This window comes from Centropristis striata, chromosome 15, assembly GCF_030273125.1.
Source record: "Centropristis striata isolate RG_2023a ecotype Rhode Island chromosome 15, C.striata_1.0, whole genome shotgun sequence".
In the NCBI taxonomy this organism is placed as follows: domain Eukaryota; kingdom Metazoa; phylum Chordata; class Actinopteri; order Perciformes; family Serranidae; genus Centropristis; species Centropristis striata.
Genome location: NC_081531.1, coordinates 19028206 through 19050009, shown reverse-complemented (window position 1 = coordinate 19050009; position 21804 = coordinate 19028206). Strand labels below are relative to the sequence as shown.

The following is a 21804-nucleotide window of genomic DNA, read 5'->3' as shown; positions in this document are numbered from 1 at the left end:
AATTTGAAGTGAACCAGGAATTATGCAACAACATCTCCAACATAAAAGACAAAATAGACTGTTTGTCAATACCACCCATAACGACACATATGAGCGTTTCGCGGCTCACTGTACAATAGATAATTCTTAAAATAGTACACGACATTGTACATACACATATGCTTGCAAAAAAGGCTGGTGTTTCTGTGAATTAAGGCTACAAAACCACTGACCTAGGTTTAGGGCAAAAAAACTTTATAAAACTCAGTTTAAACACTAAATAAATGTATGTAAATGCCGGAAGTGAAGCCACAAAAGTGAAACCACAAAACGAAGCTACATAAAAAAATGTAAGTTAAAAAGTTAAAAAGTAATTTACTTTTGTTTTTGCACAGGAGACATACCTCGTTGTCCTGGGTGAAAGTCCGCCATTTGTTCAACCCATGCATATACCCTGCATCGCTGTCAATCAGTACTACTACTACGTCCGCAAGATGTTGCTGGAGAACAGTCTCAATACGTAAATGTGAGTTGAATTTTCTTGCATGGCTTTTTTTTCTCAACGTTTTTGAGGGGAGACCAGTCTTGAATTACAGTATTACACGGGTTAAAGTCTTTTAACTTTGATGGATATTTACAATGGGCAGAATGGCATTTTACTGTTATCTCCATTTTCTCTTTTTCTCAACTAACCTCAACTAACCTCTTTGATTTTCTGACTTCCTGTGTTTCTTGGCAAGTATGCTGTAAGTGTAGCCTAACTATCTTTTGGACTTGAAACGTCTGAAGAGTGTCTTTCTTGGCTGAGGAAGAAAATTGTGTGGGATGTAAAAACAAGAAGAAAAATGTTACTCTTTTTCATGTTAGCAATCAACATGAACTCGCACATCTCAGCACCTCTTACAGGAGCTATAGCCACATTAGCAGCTTGATTAAAAAAAAAACTACCACAAGATTATTCTTTATATTGTACTGTATAGATGTGTGTGACAGTGTTAAAGCTAACTAGCCCTGTGGTCCCCACTGTCTGGCTGTTTTAGTGTTAATGCAAAGAAAAGAAAAAAACATTTTATTGTTTTGTTCCCAGTAATGATCCCCTTTGTAAGACCATGGACTGTGGACTAACTCTAACACAGATCCATATTGGATAATCAGCGGCAAGCAGAGACTCCCAGTTAATATCGATGGTTGCATAAGTAAGCATGACTTTATAATTGCATGTGCTGCTCAGTCATGCTGTTTGCGGCACTAAATCAAAAAAAGGAAGAAAAGAAAAGAGGGATTGACACGTTTTGAGCCCTGGGTACTTTTAAAAACTAATTTTCTTCACTTTCTATCACTTTAAAACAGCAGACTGGATATTATTTTCATAATAAGTATTGATTGATTTTGTGCTATAGCTCTCTCAGCAAGATAAGCATTGTGTGAGTCATGGAAATTTTTGCTCTTTAAGCATTTGTGTGCAGTCGTTCACACACGTGTTTATATTAACACCCATTTTAAGATGATGAAAAGCAACAGAGATATATTGATAGTGGCATATTGTCAATTACAGTGCAGAGAAACAAAATAAATGTTTAAAATAACATATTTCTAATATAAAATGTTTAATGGGGGAAAACAATTCAAGACATTATATAAATATATATGTAGCCAATAAGTTATTTACTTGTTTTTTTATTATATAAAAACTTTTATTATTATTTTATTATTATTATTATAAAAACATATTGCAGAAAAAAAACTTTTATAGATAAAAAAAAGAAAATTGTCAATCATTTAAATTAGAAAGTTCTTTGCACAGAGAGCACTAGAAATAACATAAGACAATAAATCAATGTAGGGTATTAATCAACAGAAAATAAAATAAAACAAATAGACTCAGGACATATGAACACTAGTCTATAAAATACATTTATGTACTGTAAGTGTGTATGTGTGTGTGTGTGTGTGTATGTATACTGTACGTGCTTGTAGTGTGTCTGAGTGTGTGCCAGGGCCTTTAAGTGTCCGTGTGTTTTCTTTTGGTGCATGAGCGCGTGCGTCTTTAAATATTCTAATCGATGTTTACGACCCCTGGCAAGAGGAGGGCTGTCAGTGTGCCAGCATCACTGCAGCTGGGGACTCTGCCCCCCCAACTCCCCCCTCCTACCAACACACACACACACACACACATGCACTACCACCTTTCCTCTCTCTCTCTCTCTCTCTCTCTCTCTCTCTCTCTCTCTCTCTCTACTAATTCTCTTTTCTCTCTTGCCCTCAGCTGCTGTCACTCCTCTCACAGATTTCTTTAACCTCTAAACATCCTGATTCCTTCCTCCATCCTTCATCCTTTCTTACTCCTATCTTATCATTCTATGCCTCACATCCCCTTCTCCCTTTCTCTCTCTCTCTCTCTTATAAGTGTGTATCTCTCTCTCTCTTTTGGGTTTCGAATCATGATCCCCCCTCTGCTGCTGCAAGGAAAACTCCACCTACTCAGCGCTGTTAATGTAGTCACTGACAGTGCGAGCTGCTCTCTCTCTTTTTTCTCTCTCTCTTTCTCTGTCTCTCTCTCTCCTTGTCTCTGTGCCTCTCAGTCTCTCTCTCCTGGGCATCTCCCCCCCTCCAACCTTCCTCCTCCTCCTCCTCCTCTCCGAGCACCCTCTTTTCCTCTCACATCGCTCTCCGGCTCCACTTGCGCTCGCAGCCTCCTGCCTGTTCACTGCTCACCGCTTTCCTCTCCCTGCCTATCTTCCTCTATTACACACACACACACATTTACACACACATGCATGGATGCATACACTCTCCCGTCTCTCACTGTCTCCCTTTTCTCTCTCTCAGTCACACTTGGTCCTGTGCAGACTTGAGGAGCCCCGGAGAGGAGATGATGCTGGTGGTGATTCTGTTGGAGCTTTAGTGGTGATTTTTCTTTTTCCTCTTTAAAAACAGAAAACTAGACTTAGAACAATGTTGATGCAACAGCACCTCTTCCCTCTGTGCTGTGTTGATCTGCCTGCCTCCTGCCTAGAATCAGCCCATTTTGGGGGGATTTAAGCGACAGAGAGTGTTCTGCGCCGGCTGTGTGTCTGCGGTTCTGGTGCGCTGGATCTTCTTCTCCTCCTCTTTATCTCTCCACTGAAGGATGCTCAGCTCTTTCCACAATCAGGAATACTACTATTACAACTACCAATACTCTTGCTGCTTCTGTCCACTTCTCTGCCCCAGTCAGATCGCAGTCTGAGGCGCCCCGGTCCCCTCAAGGGAAGAAGAAGCATGTCAGAGGCATCCGTGTTGCAAATGGAAATGAGCTGTCTGCTGCTGGTTCTGCTGGACTCAAGCTTTTAAACCAGACTTGAGATTATCCACAAATCCCAGAAAGGCTCTGAAGAAATTAAGGATCCTAAGAGTTCCTTTCTGACGAGCCAAAGATTACTGTATCACTGTATATCAAGGAGCACCAGCTGCTTAACCAGCTCTATGGTTTTCTGACTTGTCCAAGACTGCGTTTTTGGCATCTGACTGAGAGGTAAGGCTGCTTTTACTTTGACTTTGCTGTGTTGCCTCTTTGTGGTATTTTCACTCGGCTTTGCTCCTCCTGAGCAACATTGATTCTGTACTTTGGTGAGGATCGGCTCAGTCTCAGTGATGTGGCAGATTTTGCTTTGCTGGATTACCCTCTCGTTCTTTTTCGAAACTGTGTCCACTACTGAGCTGCTACCACATGCCCAAGCGTTGTCTGATTAGTCATGACGGGCTCTGCTCTGTCCTGTTTCACTATGCATCATCCAGAGTCTGAAGCTATGTCCCTCACTGTGCTTTTTCAGCTCAGCAGCTGGTTAGAAATGAATGACACTGCAGCTGAGAAGCCGGAGGTGTTTAGTGTTAAGTGAATTGCTAGAACCAGAGAGCATCCAGCATCTGTTTGCACTGAGTTAATCAGGATCAGTCAGAAAGCATAGGTATACGAATCTGCACTCAGAGATTAACTGCAGCTATTATAAGTTTGTTTTTTTTTGGAGAGGAGGGTTCATTATCTTCAGCTTATGATTCATTTTCGGTCTCTAAAATCCAAGTAAGTTTGTAAGGATTCAGTTTTCTCACATGGTAGAAAAAAAGTCTGGTATTCTGTTAATTATGTGTGTATTCCTGATAATATGTCCTTATCAAATGTGAGGCTTTATACTTATTATACTGTCTACTAGTTGTTCCCCTCACCATGCTCATCATCCACATAAACTGGTATGAATAACTGCCATTGGATATGGACCTCCTCTATAGAGGATGTCTGCTTTGCATCCATCATATTTGGAAGTCTGCTATACTGTATTTTTTATTGATGCATGGATTATTTCCTGATCCAGATGTGGGGTAATTGCATTCGGTAGTTCACTGTACGGTCCGCTTCGTGTCAGAGTCTGTGCCAAGAGGCTGTTTCTCCTGAAAATCAAGCAGACATAACTGAGATAAGGATAGCGCATCCTGTGTCTGAACTAATATTTGTCACTGAGATGTTCTCTCACAGATTGTGTTACTGGATCATGTCAGTGAAAGAGAATTTAAACTTAAGGCTGATTGCATTCCGAGGTGTTCTGGGTCGCCGCCGCAGCATTTGTTGTACAAATTACTCAAATGAAAGTCTGTGGATATGGAGACTCGATGGAGTAACTTTTGATGAAAAAAGAAAGACACCCTGCTTGGATAAGCTGCTCTGAAATTATTCACAGATGGATTTATGGGTAATTTATTCAGCTTTCGTATCACTATGGACATATCAGGGACTTAGAGCCTTGGGAAGATCTACTGTATAGCAATAAAGCGTTAAGAAAAACCTTATCATATATTATGATGTAAATGCCAATCTATGTGAGGAGTAACACGATGATATTACTGATCAGCTCCTCATTGTGAAAAACATCACAGTATAAAGCAGTATAAAGTAACAAGCAGTCAAATAGACCTTTTTTAATAATGACATTTTGCCATTGAGATGATATACTTCCACTTGTTGCCAATGCAATTTTCTCAGTATTTTCTAATGAGTGTTAGTCGCTTTAAGCAGCACAGAATAAGGTAGATCATTTTTTTATTGTGGACTTTGCAAACTATAAAAATAATAACAGTGAGAGTATTTGACACTGACTGAAGGGTCATCCTTGCTCCTCCATTCAGTTGTTGAGAGGAAAAATGTCAATTTCCTTTTAGATGGAAACACAGTGCAAGGTTTCTAAAAGCACATTGTAGCATAATGTAGGCAGCAATGGAGAACTATATACCGTGTGCTGACAGGTGACAAATTGAGGGAAATAAGTGAATGAAAAACATAAGCGCTCTCCAGCACCACCAACATCTAAACAACAAATGGAGCAATATCATGTGGAAGAGTTGTGTTCATCTCTCTGGTCGTGTTGCAGAGACTTGGAGAATCAATGTAAAAAGCCATTTGCAACAGCTTACAGAAACACTTAACGTTGTTTTTGTTCCTTTTGTCACCTGACTGTAGCTGGAGAGCAGAATCCTGCTTAATGGTGGTGCACTCTCCACACATATGGATGGAATAATGAGAAAGAGCTTCAGTCTTGAAGAGCATTTAGAGATTCGGGGTTACCGGTGGATGCTATACCAATGACAGGGAATGCATCTTAAACTATAAGGTAGCAATATCTTTAGAGCAAATGCTGCCACAGAGGGGACCAAGATTAGATCCATCCCAGATAGAATTTTCATCAGACTTATTTATATTGTTGAGTTTTTCTGCTTTCGATGTGTGGTACGTATGTCGCAGATTGTTGCAATTTCCCAGAGTATTGGCATGTCATTTTGAAAAAAAAAAGTCAGATGTTCCTGCAGTTATTGATGTTAGATAATGTGTCCTCCTTGGAGTTATATCACTGTCTGCTAATATATCAAAGCACTGATTACCACATCTGTTGTTTTTGCTGTTAAACGCTGCTAAATTGAACCCATATATGACCCAGCTTTGAAGGCATACTTTTAAATGTGATAACAATACTTGTGGGATGTTTTCCATGAGGTGTTTGCATTCTTTCTTCTTGGCTCCAGCTGTTCAGTGTGTTCAAATTCAGAAATTCAGTTAAAGCAACATGTTACACAAGCTCACTGTCAGCTGTGTGACCAACCAGTGAAGCTCAGACTTCAAACAGTGATGGAGATAGTTTGAACTTTAAGTGTACCGCTCCCACTTTCCTCAATCCTGTCTGGCCTGTTATGTCATACAAATCTCTTGAACCAGAGTATTTCTTATGTATGTGGTTCACTCAGGCAAGGTGTCACAAGAGAACCCACGATAACATGGGGAGAACATGCTTACTCCACACAAAAGAGCCGCAAGCCGGATTTGACCTTGCAACCTCTTGCTGTGAGACGTCAGTGCTAACCACCATGTAACCTATAATATTTATTTTTAGATACATTTATTTGTAGCTGCTAGTCAACCAAACTAAATTGTCGATTCAATTCTGATCACCAGTAACATGTTAAGCAACAAGGCTAACAGGATACGGCTATGCTAGCAGTTCTGTCAGGCTGTACTTTGTGTACCATTGCTTTGACCATGCGAATGTCAACATGCTTGGAAGGACAATGCTAATATGCTAATGTTTAGCGAGTATAACTTTTTACCATGTTGGCCACCTTAGCTTGATGTATGAGCATGCTAACATTTGCTAATCAGTACTAAACACAAAGTACAACTGAGGCTAATGGGAATGACAGTAGTTTATATATATATATTATATTTATTTATATATTTGGTGATGAACAAAAGTATTCAACAAACTGAACTGTTCACCTCATGACGCACTTACTTCACCACATGATGCCCATGATGACTCAGATAGCTGATACAGTCAGAGATATGGACAGAAAAAAACAAACTTTAGCGTGAAGCGTTAATGAGAGTGAGGGTTAAAGCGGGGATGTGAGGTACAGTGACAGAGAGAGAGAGAGAGAGAGAGAGAGAGAGTGGTATTAAGCAGGGAGAAATTGGATGACAGGGAGGTGAGAGATGACGAGGCATGAAAACATGTAAAGGAGCAAGGGAGGAGGAAGGGAGACAGAGATGAGAACAATGGGAGGCTTCAGGTGTTGATCAAGTGTCTCTCAGAACAGAGTCCCCATTAGAAGCTGGCACCGAGATGATGGACACTTGGACAAGACAGGCAGTAAAGTAAAAGACTAATGAATTTTTGGAAAGGTGTACTGATGAATACTGCAGCAGGGAGGAGAAGCTGCACTGAGGTTTTTCTCTCCATCCCTCCCCATCCACCTCAGCCAGCACTCATGAATTACTTAGTCTAAAAACTAGCCTGTACACCCTTCAATTATACTCTCTCTCTCACACACACACACACACACACGCGCACACACACACACACATACACACACACACATGTGATGCATAACTACATTAGTGCGCAGAGGGCATCACCTAAAAGTCAGTAAAGTTGATTTGGAGCCAGAGGACGAAGCTGCTGCGTCCTTCAGCATCTCAGCACCTTAAACAAATCAACTCATTTTAGTGGTCTGATGACAGCCTTCACTGTCCTTGTTCAGCCTTTGGATACACTCTTCATACAAATATGCACATATTGCAAAATATTATTCGTTACACGTGTGTTAGTCCTGTCAAAATGACGCCATGTGAAGATTCTTTTCCCCCCCTTATTTTCTCTTTAAGTCTTCCCCTGGAGTTACTGTCCTTGTCCTGTAACCTACTTTATTTCTTTCCCTTCATCTTATTACTGTTCTCTTCTTCCTTATTTCTTACAGTCTTTCCATCCTACTTATTGTCTTCCATGTTATCACTTTTCTTTCTCTGTCTTTCTTTGCTTGTGGCATTTTCTCCCTTCAGTTTTTTTTTATTTCCCTTCATTTCCTTATTTTTCCCCTCACTCTGCCCCCCCCCCCTATATTTCTCAGTTCCTTCATCCCCTTTTCTATTTTTCATGTCTGTTTCCCTGCCTTCTCTTCTTTCTTCCTTTTGTCATGTCACTTTAATTTATTTCCCTCTGCCAATCCTTCATTTCCTGCCTTTCACCAGGCCCCATGTGCTCTATATGTATTTCTGTGTGTTTATCTGTCGAGCTGTGTCTTGTCTGCATGTCCACTCTCCTGTCCAATTAGCCACACAAGCACCATTGCATCTCCTCACAAACAACAGTACAAAGACAATAACAACTTTTCTGAATTCACTTTGAATATGTTTTTCTCATTCTTTGTCAGCAGTGTATTGCTCAGTAAATCTCTGCATCTGTATGCCTGTGTGTTTTCGCTCTAAGTGGGATTGTGTGTGTGTGCGTGTGTGCAGGCATGTGTGCTTGTATGAATGTTTGTGAGAGTGGATTCTCTCTGGGGGGCAGGCTAAATTGGAGGCTTACTTTCTTTCCACTAATTACCCAGCAACAGTCCCCATTAATTGTCAGGGCCTCGCATGCATTTGATGTCTTTAAATATCCGGCAGCATGAAGGCACGTAAACGAAGCGGGCAAATGGCGAGAGGGAGTAGAGGGCAGAACAAAGCAGGTCCGTCGATCTGCTTTGAAGTTGTGTACAACCCGTAACCTGCAGAACAACTGTTGCTGGATGTGAATCCAGCTCCTCAGAGATGGTTATTAGATGGGAGGAGGGACGAGTTCTGCATAATAACATTGAGCATCAACATAGAAATGTACTGTGAAAAATTTTGACATGCTGAGTAAATATACTAGAACACCTAAAATAAATCTTTGTAAATGTTGTCCATGGCTACCTGCTCCCTGCAACAGTTATTTGACACCTGCTTGAAAAAAATGGAAATAATAATGTGAACAGCTGCACAGTCTAATGCAGTGCAATTTTATGAAGGAGTTATGATCAACTATATATTGAATCAGGTTGAATTTTGTTAAATCAAGTGGAAACAGTTACCACCCTCTAAGCCCTCTTAGAGAAAGAGGACCTACGATGAATCAAAATGTAATTTTGAAGACTTCTAATTCCATATTTATTCATATATTCAAAATCGTTCACCATGAAATTTAATTGTGTTAAAATTAAATTTAACTACCACAATTTTTCTGTACTTGAAAAATCTAGAAATGAAAGCTAATCCATTTTGTGTCCTCCCTTATCAGGATCTTGCCCAGTTAGTCAGTCAAAAACGCATTAGGGATTTCTCTTAATGTTGTCCTATCCGGAACAACAAAACACTACATTTTGGAGGGACATTATAACCAAATTGCATTTTACCTCTGCAAGTAAGGGCCTCATTAATCAACAAAGTAGTGAAGCTTTTTTGCAAGCTCGAAGTTCTGATGGGAACTAACAAGAGCGGACACACACTGGCTCCACAAAAGTTAAAAAGATTAGCTGTATTCAGGCAGATCTATTGTATCAGATTGCATGAAACTGTATTAGTGATAATTTTATTGTGACCATTTGTACTATATTAGTCCTCAAACTTAATAATTATAATTTTGTATTCCGTTAACGTGAATATAATATCAAATTGGAGAGTATAATTCACAACTGTATATTGATTGCTCGAGTCCAAGCTGGGAAAACACTCTTGGAACAGCATCACAGTGAGTCAGCAGAAGAGACAGAAATGACAATAAAATTCAGCACACACCATTCCAAAAGAAAACCTGCTATTTGAAAAATCCACAGCTCCAATTCAGTTTTTTGTGGACTGCGAATAAATCTGATTTACAGCACTGAGGCACCATGTGTGCCACCAAAGGTGATAATATTATATCTTTCATTTCAAGACTGCTGATCAGTAAAACAAACAAAACAGGAAAAAATAGCTTTTAATGCACCAGGGGAAAAAGGCTCTTGTGCCTTTAAACCTGCAACAAAATAAAAATTAGTGCCTACTTACAAGAACGAAATAGCTGCAGTAGGAATGGAAGCAGGATAAGAGGAGGAATGTCTACTGTGCCTGCTGTTATTTACACGGCTAGTGCAGGACAGACAAATGCATAAAACAGGACTTTTATTTCCCCTAAAGCTACCCCCAAAAAAGGAGGCTTGAAACTAACCATGAGAATTCAAACAGTGAAATCTAGTTTCACTTTGATATTTAATGTGAGAAGAAATAAATTAAATGAATTGCAAGCAAAAACAGGATTGATTTTATGTTGGCTGCTGACAGATCGGGCTTGATTGTATCTACCTTGAGGTCTTTATGTGTACATGTCCTCAAATCTGTTTCTAAATAAAATGGCGGCCTCAGAGTCTCAGAGGGACAGGCGGAGAAAGAAAAGCAAGTCTCTCCCATCTCCTGTCTTCTCCATAAATAGCTTTATCTCGCCTTGCCACTGAACGATACTGACAGCCTGCATTAGCAACCTGGAACTGATTTCACTTAAGAGTTTGAGTCCTTTGAGGAATTGATTTGTCTTGTAAGGAAGAACAAAAGCCAACACAAAGGTCCAGCTGAAGGTTAGAAAACTCTGCGTGGAGAAGACTTGAACGGACAGACAGCTATGCAGAGAGACAGACAGGCAAGGAGGGCTCAAGGGAGTCGATGGGCTTTTGATCACATAAGTAGAGCAAATAGATTCAATAATAAGCCCCATCACATAAATACACTCTGAGAGTTGGGGGGCAAGAGGAATCTGTAATGCCTGATCGCTCTACGTCGAGTCCTCAGGGCCCACATGGTAAACACGTGTGATTTAATGTCCTGTGAAGCGATGTCAGCGCCAAAATGATTCTGATCAGTAGGAAATGGCTTTCCACGGGTGCGGGGGACACATAATAAAATGTAGGTATAATAAATAGATATTCAAACTTCAAACAGACTCCATGTTACCAGTGGGCAAATAAGAGAGTATGAGAGCAGACTTCATCAATTATATCTCAGATGCATGCAGCAAACTGCTGTGTCAGGACCACAATATAATGGACAGTGACAATGTTGACACACAGATCAAATTAAAATGTCCAGTGGAAGTCACACACACATACATGAACTATGCATTACCCAAACACAGGAGAAAGGTAAAAGAAAATGGCAAAGAAAAAGGCTCATGCTCCATTCCCATTGTATAATAGAACCACCTTGAGCCTCAGCACCAATGTATAACACAGACATATGGACTCTCATCCATTAAAACCTAACATATTATTAGCTGGCAATGTGCACCGAAGCAGAAGAGTAATGCACAACCTTCAGCACATACAGTAGATACATGTATCAGCTCACTATTCTCGAAAGAGTTGGAGTCGCTTATCTCCTCAACACTATCTCCGTCTCTGTTTTTCACAAGCATTTTTTAAGGTCAAGTTGGACAAGCTGAGCCATACAGATGTGCAGTATTTTACGTCAGCATGTTTGTCAGCAGAGATAAATGATCTGCGTATAATGAATGACCTCTTTCTGCTTCTGGGTGGGGTACTTCTTAAGTCTAACTTCCTTGATTCAATCCATCCCCAAGTGCGTTAAACTCATCATTTTGGAAAGGGATTACAGCCCAGTGCCCCATGCTGGCAGTGCCTTTAAAGAATTGGAGCCAGGTTGGACACACTGGAGGAGGTAGTGGAGAGATGCACTGTCAAGATGTTCCAGGCCATCTTGAAATTCCCGGATCATCCGCTACACAAAACCTTTATGGACGAAAAAAAAGCAGCAGTGGACGGCTTCTCTCTCTCTGTTGCAGGACGGAGAGATACAAAAGATCCTTCGCTCTTACAGCCATCAGGCTGTCTCATTCTTCCAGCGTTACCAGACTAGCTGAATTTCCCCTCAGGGATAAATAAAGTAATTTTGATTTGATTTGATATAATGCTGGAGCACATGACAGCTCCCTTCAAGATTGCTTGCTGGTGTCTGGCTGACCGGTATACATCAAATAATCCTCAATTTTTGGATAAATTTGGCTTTAATTTGCTATTTTATGCTACAAAAAGCGGCTGAAACATCATGATTGACAGCTGTGATTAACTTTTGATTACTTGGGCGCACATGTGGGCTGGACATCAATACATAGGTTCCACCAGCCAATAACACTGGCAACAGGCCAAGATGGCGTTACCCTGATCTGGGATATTTTGGATGCACTTTTGTACAGTGGGAGGAAGTAGAGATGTGTTGTCAGTCTTTAAACACAGCTTTACATAGTCTGAATTAATATTACACATAATACTATAATTGCTGCTAATACTACAGAAAATATTGTTCTGTATTGTTGTGAGCACAACCATCTGTGCTTGCATCTTGCCGAGTGCGTTGCTTCAACACACCTGTATTGATAATTCATAAGTTAACCTCTGTCAAGACATCTGGCAGCTGCTGAAGTAGCTTTTCTGAGGTAAAGTCAACTTCATCAACATTTCATTGAGTTAACAGCAACATCTTTTGAGGTCAACTGTTGCTCTGAACCAGAATAATTTACTGTTGTAGTAAAAAAAAAAGTACAGTGTTTCTGCATTTTTTCAGGACAATCCCTACAGATTACTGGACAGAATGGCAGCACATGTTACAAAAAAATAAAAATGAAGCAATAAAGAAATACAATACATCACAGCAGAATAAAAAATGAGGGGTGAATTCACATTGCAAGGCTTTTGCGGCTGCTAAATAAGGCAAAAACAAAATGCACCCGCAAACAGTAAATTGCACCCCTAACTATGCTGCCAAGTGAATTCTATTTGCACGTATTTTAATGAGGTAATATGCATACATTTGCCTCATACAAAAAAGTACAATTCAAAAACACAATGGGTAATAGCCACACACAGAGTGAAATTATTAGCATCTTCAGAGAACTGGGGGTAAATGAATGGCATTTATAAGCACGAATGTAAGGTCAACTCAACTCCTTTATTTTGGGATTCGGTGATAGGACACTCCTCTCAGCCCCCTATGTGTCATTTTTGAAAATACATGAGAAATTAATAAGAGTGAATAATCGTTTTCTGGCTCAGTTTGACTCTTGTGATGTCCACAGCTGATGCGCTCACATATGCTCACTGTGTGAAAGTGGACTGTGTGTGTGTGTATCTTATGGATGTGCAGACGAACACAGAACATTCATTTATATTACATCCTGATTGCCTGCCCTGAAATAATCAATGAAGATCTGCTGTTGTCCCGTGTACGTAAATGTCCACTGTGTAGCTCTTATTTCTGAAGACACAGTTGCTGAATGTTTGTGGTTAAATGAGCTGAGTCCTATCTGTTAAAAAAAACAGCACAAGGTCAGCCCAAGTACCCATCAGATCGGAAGTTATTTCGGGCTTCATCCCGCACAACCCACACTTTCACCTCTAGCACATTTAAATTCTGCTACTTGGGTAATTGGAATCATGTGTAAAAAGGAGGAAAATTGTGCCCAGCTTCAAAACCTTATGGGCGTCTTGCACTATGATATAATTTGTGCAGTATCTTTTGTGAATTGGACCGTATGATGGGGCAGATAGCGGTTGCAAGTGATGCGCGATTAATGGTGCTAATAACGGCCGCAATCCATTCTTTGTGAGTTCAACCCTGATTGTGGATTTTTTTGCATCCATGAATCCTGCTGTTAATCAATCTAGTCATCCCTGGAAAACTTGAAGCAGTGCTGTTATGCCTGATGGCCTTTCCTGCTGTTACGTTAAGCAATGAACTCAATGGGAGTCCAGGGAGCTGTCCTTTGTGACATGGGCCCCTTTTTGGCATTGAGTTACAGTACAACTAAGACGTTGGTGTTGGGCTTAAGAACATGCATTGATTTGTTTGTCAAAGGGTGTGAATAATTCTGATGAGGTATTGATTGCTGTAAATCAAGTGATAAGTCACCTTGGTTAAGGGCAGCTGCTGATTGATTGTATGATGTATATATGATCATTGAAGCTCGAAACAAGGCAGTGAAATATGACCACTTTATGGACTTGGTGTTTAAAGTAATCATTGATGGATGGATATTATTTACAAGCTCATGGGGGAACACCATTGCTGAACACTATAAATAAAACTCAAAAGTTTGATTTTTTTTTTGTTGTATTTTTCCAAAAGGTTTCACTCAGTCTTCTGCATTGTTGGCTCTACAGGACTACAGTGAAGCAGACCGTGTTTTCAGATAGGGGAGAGAGTATTGCGTAATCAGCATACCATGAGTAGTTGTCTGTGGGAACGCCAGCGGCTCGTGAAGGATGGTTATTGTTTCAGAAGGAGACAGAGTGAACGAAGGGGAGAGTGTGAGAGAACAAGGGGAGAGCGTGAAAGAGGAGTTCAAAAGGCAGAAAATAAAAGAGACAGAAACTTGAAAGCGACAATGAAATAGAGCATCCCAGATATAAAGGAAGAGAGAAAAAACAAAGGAGAGGACAGGACAAAACTGCAGAAAATGAAAGAAAAGCGAGAAGATTACAGAGGATGACAGAGTCAAAGTGAAATGGAGAAAGCAAGAGAATGAGAGATAGATAATGAAGAAGACTGATGGCACAAGTGAAGAGAAAGAAGGAGAATCCAATTATATTTGGCTTCAAGAAGTTCATGTTCTGGAGCTTTGGCTGAACAGAAGTCAGACTCACCCCGTCTGCACTTTCAGCTTCTCCTCAAGTGCCTCCTCAGTCAGTTTGTGACCTTTAAACACAAGTTCAAATTATTTGAATTTGATCAGCCAATATCTCTGTAATGGAAAAAGGCAGATTTGTTGTTTTATAATGCAGACCCATCTGTCAATCACACAGTTGTGATAGCCTTAGTTCTCTGCTTGTCCCGCCCACTGCTTTCTGCTCCAGGTTTTATCTAATGTGCATGAGAGCAGGGCCAGCATTCAGTCGAGTTGAGGTCTCCTCTACTCTCTATTTTGTCTCAGCCTCACTCATCTATTATTTGTATATTGGTTTACCATGGTGTTGCCTCATTGGTAGCCCTGGTGGGCCAGGGGTTAGATGTCTCTCTAGCCTCACTTCCTGTCAGATTTCTACAATTGGCTGTGGCATAAAATAGCCGCAAAAATTCATACCAAAGACAATAAACTACTCATGATGTGAAACTGTTTTGCCCTTTCCCAAAAAAGGACTGTAACATCTTTAGCTTTTTTCTATTGATGCAGTTTGCATTGCATATTGGTGTTGCGAGAAGTGGCTGGAAGTATTCTGTGCTAGGTTAATAGGTGGATAGCGTGTATCTAAATGTAGCTTCTTGCTATACAGTTTACTTATAGCCTATACTCAAAACATAGCAATTAGGCCTTTATAGAAAATATTATGCTTTGAAAATATACAATAACATATTTCAGTTTATTTCAGCACTTTTGTGTATATTTATTTATTTGTTTGTTGTTATATTCCTGCAATATTCAGAGGATGAACTCATCCAAATCAACAGTGTGAGCAGATATGTTACTTTACAGACCCTTATTTATGCGTAAATATGAATTTGCATCAGCGCCTATGTGTCCGTGTGTTTATTTATGCATGTTTTGCGCTCTGGCACTTTCACGTTCGGTGGCGTTTACATGAAAGAGGAAATCACTGCCGGCTTGCAGACAAGCCTTCTTCTCCCTGAGCTGCTGAGAAAATTAAATGAGCCAGGATGTAAAATTTATTCATTATTTGATTTCCATCTCCTGACGCCGGCCACTGAATCCCGCACTATAACAGGCTCAGCACAAGTGCCCCTGGCGCACTGCTATAAGTGCACAATAACACCGGCGTATCATTTTAATGCAGATGTTCCCCGCAGTTGTCTGTTTCAGCGTCGGTCAGAAACTGAATTGTTTATTTTTTCCAATAAGCATTACAGCCACAGCATAATCCGTGTTTACTGACTGGAATACTCATGGAGTATGAATGGGTTTTTGCAATGTCTTTGTGGTAATATCTATAAATGAATGTGTATATATGTTTATTCACATAAACATGTGTGTTAGCAGGGTTTGTTCTTGTATATCTGATTGTGTGTGGTTTATTGTTTACCAGAGGGCACAGTTGGCCACAGGGATCCAGAACCTAAATTGCTGAGGCCAGCAGTTTGTGAGCTGATATTGACTGTATGAGTGATGCTCATATTTACCTGTTGAATGGATGGCTGCTTTGACTAATGACTGCTTGATTTTTCATTTTCTTAACTCACGGTTTTGCAAGGATGGTTGGCGTAAATTAAAAGATACAGGGGTGGAGGGAGGAGGAGGCGAGCAGAGATGAAAAATGGGTAATTATTGAAAACATCCACAAATCCTCCGTGGGCATATTTCAAGTGTGCTGGGAGTGTTTGTCACAGCAAATAGTTGTGTTGTTAAGAGAGTAGCAAAAGTAAAACACCCCCTTCTCACTCCCAGTGCTCCGCCCTGTTTCCCTGTACCTATCTCTGGAGCTTCCAGTCAGTCATTCCTCACCGGCACAGCATTGTCTGTCTGCCAGACACTACAATTGAATGAGGTGTCACTTGAATGCCATTTCAAAGTGCATTCGAGGACGTATATTTTGTTGATCATGGAGAAAAGTCAGGAATATTTTCCTGTCTGCTGTCAGTTCCTGGGATCGAGCAAATGAAAAACAACAGAGTCAACGCAGTAGGATGTAGTATTGGTGTTGATTTTGTCAGCAGACAGATGCTACACGAGAAAATATCTAATTAATTTACTTAGTTAATCACCAACAGTCTGATGGGACTGGTGAAAAGTATGTGTGACTTAATTGTGACGGAGGATTGGCTTGGCTCAAGGTTTAGAAAGCTTGTGTGAGAGAATTGAAAAAGAATAAGCTTAAGAGCGATTATATCATATTCAGAGTTGATGTTTTTGCTAATGTCCCATTTTAGCACTGCAGGCACTTGGGAAACTACCCAAGAGAGCAAATAAGCCTTGTGTGCCAAGATGAAAATGATATTTACAGTTTTATTTCCCCGAGTGTTGAAGTAAATAATGCATTACAAATGAATGAATAAAAAATAATAGGTTAAGCTAGCCGCATATATACTAGTATATATAGTATTTATAAGCACCCTTGTTGATATTTAGTGATATCCAGAGTGGGCTAAATGTGTGTTTTATGTCACTCCACTAGCTTTAGTGGTACAGTGGCTTGAATTGGCACGTGTTTACAGTTGTTAGCTATTATACTGTAGAAGTGCTCAGTCAAAAACGATGCCCCCTAACTCTGACAGCTGCTAATGACTTGAAAATGGATGCATTTGTCTGTGATATGCTGCAGTGAAGTACTGCCAAAGCAGGCAGCAGAGAAACACCCCAGGAAGATATAGCAAGGCTTTTGATGTGTTTAATCCCTGCTGTGCAGCACATACACACATTTTGGTTTTTTGTCTCATAATGCCACAATGCTTACATTTTAGCCCGGCTTCCCACTGTTTTCCACTACCTTTAAACCATACAGGGAAGGTGCTTGTACATCATCAAACATTCCCAATGGTTTTGCTTATTCCAGCATAATTTATACCAGCATGACAGGAGGGCTTTGCATTTCTATCGTAATCTTTCTTCCTTGCTTTCATGCAGTGCAGTGCAACTGATAATACATCTGAAATGTTATATACAAACATGAAATTCCCATCAATGCTACAAAATCAATACACATATAACAGCTATTAAATAGAAGACATAGGTGCCATGAAGGCATGGTGGTATACCAGAGGTATAGGCTGCATGAGATGGCCAAGAAAAGGCGCTGTAAAAATGTAAAAAATTAAAAAAAGGAAAAAAAAAATCACTTTGAGAGCTTAATTTTTAAGCATACTAGTAGAGAAAATCAAAAAAGAGAACAAGATCAGGGGAAGAGCTTACATTTTTTAAATCTGCATCTGCATTTGTTCCATCCACAAGTGACGCCAGGCTTCAGACACCCCTTTTCGATCAACGCAAACCTAGTTCTAGTTCTGTTACTGGAGCTGGTTCGCAATTGGTTCAACTTGCAAACCTTCTCGAAACCTGTTTGCTTTTCCACAGGCTAGAGAGCCACGTCATTATGTCATTGTATGTCTCTGCTTTCCGCAAGCACAAAAACAACAACAACGGACTACATTGTCTCTTTACAAATGTTGCTCCTGGCTTTGCGAGCCTACATTGACATCGAAACATGACTGGAACAACACATTTTTATTATTAACACTGAGTGTAAGATGTTGATGTAAGCCTTTGTTGTACGCTAACGTGAGCCGGTATCAAACACATTGCAGTTAAACAAATAAAGTTAATGATACACATTTAGTTCGTGTTGTTGGTCAGGATAAACCCGCCCGAGCCTCTGACGTGTTGGTTAATGGTTCCAGACCAGCAAAGAGTCGGTGCCGCTCTGGAACCAGTTTTCCTGGCCACGAGCTGGTTCTTTGGCTGTCAAGAGGCGAATAAGTGGTTTGAGATTAGGCACCGGCTCCGAACAGGCCCTCGAACTGAGTGGGCTGTGGTTCCAGAAGAGAGACCTTCTCTCTTTACAAATCTGCTCTCCCTGTCCCCTTCCATTAAACCCCTCCCTACCAAGCTGAAACAGTGACAGGAAGTGGACAATAAAAGTAATAAAAACATTTTTTAAAAAGGATCCATTTAAAAAACTTTAAATATATTATTTTTTGCCTATGTCTTTTTCTTTAACAGTTGAACTTTTTTCAGTGCCAGTGTTTCCTTTCACAATACCAAATTTCACTTTGGATGACAAAACTTGCTGTCACTGTTCTTGCTCCATAAAGTAGTTATTTCCATGCCTCTTCAGAAAAAAAGAATAATCCTAGAGTGAAGAAACTGCTCCTGTCACTGATATCATACAACAGTCCCAGTTAGTGGTGATACATTATGTCAGTTTGCTGTCCAATGAACTGTACTGTATTTGCAATAGTGTGGCAGCTTCCTGTCACATGCCATCACACAGATGGGGGTTTGGCTGAACATCCACTTTGTCCTCACACTGAAACAAGCGTGTTTCTCCTCCATCGAGCCTTTCAGTTCTGCAGCAGAACATTGCCCACAATCCTGTTGCATTGTTGAAGAGCTTCTTTTGTTTCCTGCTAAACAGAAGTGGTGCAGGACTAAAAGTCGTGTCTTGCCAAAATGGCTTTAATTTGTTGTGGTTGTGAGTGTGTATTTTTCTCACAGTTATGCTTGTAAAAATCCCTCTTAATACATTTATCACATATTGGTACTACAGGCACTTTGTCCTTGAATGATACACATTAAAGCATAATAAGCATTTAACTGAAGTACTCAAGACATTATTTCCTTGTAACATCTGATGGATAAAAAGTAATTTATCCAAACATTGCAGCAGTGTTCAGCAAGCTAACGTGTGTGTGTGTGTGTGTGTGTGTGTGTGTGAATTAATATCTGGTTAAAACATAACACATACCAACGTTAAGAGCAAAATAGCAGCAGTTATCCTGGAGCAACACATACAAACATCCATTAACTGTTTAAATGCACTGAACATTACAAATAATCATCGACAGTCCATCAATGTACAAGGGTCCTTTGCAAACCTCATCTCACCTTCTACAGTGGGCAAACGCTCCTCCAGATGGGTTGATCCACCCCACCTCTCCACCTCTCCACTACAGGGAACTGAATAAAGCAGAAGTGCTCCAAAAAGAGCCCTTATTAAAACACTCCAGCACTCATTTCCTCCTCTCATGGCCTCTTGCCTGCAGCCATAACACAAGCGCCTGTAAGCTGCCTCTTCTGACCTGCACAGGTGCTCTGGTCATACTCTCTTGCCAAAAAAAAGGAGCTAATTTTGACTCGAGGCTCTTACTTTGAATTTTACGATGTGGAATTAAAAGACTGAGGGAGGGAAATAAAGTCTTGGATTCTAATTAAGGGAGTTTTGTGCGTCCCAGGGAGAGATGATTATAGAGAATAAAAGCTTTTAACAAGCATGGCATAAGGTAATCCACCACCATCACCCACCACATCTCCCATCTGGAAGACAATGCAGGCAGTAAATGATGCCCCGGGCATGTCAGATTGATTGGCTGGGATTCAGTAAAAGCACAATCAAACTGAGAGCCAGGACTGTCGACCACCACACACAATCTAATAGACAAATAATAAACTTGGGATAATGGAGTTTGTTGGATATCTATTGACTGTCAATCCTGGTTCTCACACTGTCCTTTTGCAATATATCTGATGCATGTGTTGCTTTAAAGACTACAAAACGGTCCTGACCCACTGAAATCTATGGAAGCCCTTAAAGGCAAGTGAATTATTTTCTTTTAGGGCATTGGTGACCCAAACCTAAGTTTATCTCGAACATAGGACATACACTTAGGTTTGGGCTGCAAAAACTTTATTAGTTTTTATTAGTTAACTGCAAATATCTGTGAAATATAATGGGACTGTGCATAGGTGCTGACTTGGGTTAAACAGTGCAGATATAAAGACTAATGGAATCATATTGTGAACAGACTGAGTCTTCCACATGGCTACTTAATATTCACGTTGGATGGGTGACTGTGATCATAGTGTCTGCAGGCAGCGTATCCTACCTAATGTGTATATGATGCACCTGGATGCAAGACTATGTAAAATAAATGTAACAACAAATAGCAAGTTAGGTACATGTCCGCACCACGCAAACACACACACCACGGTGAGGTCAACGTGACAGCTAACGTTATAGCCTATTAGTGCAATTAAACCTTAACTCCTCTAATCTTTTTGACACCTAAGTTCATCTTGTACGTACAAGATATTATCTCGTATGTACAAGATAAAAAAATAATTTTTCACCTTGCCTTTCAGGGCTTCCGTATAAATCTGATAGCAAGTGACTATTCTGTTGTGTAGCTCTGAATGTAGATGTTCAGTCCACCTAGCAAATGGTTAACCTATATTCTTTAATTCTAAGATTGGTGATTCTAAAGTTAACCTCCATAGCTAAATATACAGTCCCCAAAACTGGCTAAAAAACAGAACAACTGCGGCCTATTGAGTTTAAGGTTACTTTACTGCGTCCAGTGGAAGGAAATTGTCTTGGAGAAAGGATAATCACTGCATAAAGACCAGACATCTTAATAAAAATAAATAAATAAACAAATGAATTAATGAATAAGAGCATGTGTGCAAACTTCAAATAAGACAAACCAGCTAATTGATCACAGCCATTCACTCTGTTTAAAACTACAGAAATTCAAGGATTCAAGGCATAGATCTAAAAAACAAACACACTTTTACAAGCTGAAAGCATTCTAACCAATTATACTTTTTGTTCTCTGTTTCCTCAGAGGTCAGCACAGGTAACATGGTCAGTAATTGGTGTAAAGGCATCCAAAATTGTACTTATATTTTATAAATTGTTCAGTGACTTATTATATGGTTTGAGTGAAAACTATTTTGGAAAAAAAAGGCTGGGTGGTTTCAAACAACACACTTCAGCACGCTGTTGATGGATGGATGGTTGATGTATTTTAAACTGTTACCTGGCTGCTTGTCTACATCTAAATAAATGTGGGAATAAAATATTCCAATAACCACTTGTCTTCTCTGAATCATTACTGCTAATCACAACTCACTTAATAGATTGGGATATAATGTGGATTGGGCCCAGTGTGGATAATGAGTCATGCAGCTAACTTGCATCTACAATTGTTTTTATTAAACCTTTTTTTTAACAAGGTAAAAGTCTCACTGTGATTAAAATCTTTTTTTAATGGGGTCCTGGCTAAGAGGCCACTATTAAAACAACATTCCAGCCAAAGAAATACAGTCTCACTGAGAACAAAACAGCATAGGGATTTTAAAAATATATACACATTAATAATAAGTGTGTATTTAAATAAATTGGTAACAAAAATAAATAAAACATTGCATTGCAAGTGCTTATTTGCAAGTGGAGCTAACTTGAGCATCTACTGCACATGGTTGATATAACCCTCTCCAGCATGTACTGGCAAAAGAT

The 21804-nt window shown here is 39.9% G+C and overlaps 1 protein-coding gene across 2 annotated transcripts in view; it reads left to right on the top strand.

Moving 5' to 3' along the window:
* The first annotated feature begins 2740 nt into the window (after positions 1 to 2740).
* The window catches only part of sgcd (sarcoglycan, delta (dystrophin-associated glycoprotein)), a 327671-nt gene continuing 308607 nt past the window's right edge, over positions 2741 to 21804 (top strand). For both annotated transcript variants that reach the window (XM_059352359.1, XM_059352358.1), the window contains exon 1: positions 2741 to 3493. The gene's annotated coding sequence lies outside the window, so the exon portion shown is untranslated. The remainder of the gene's footprint in view (positions 3494 to 21804) is intronic.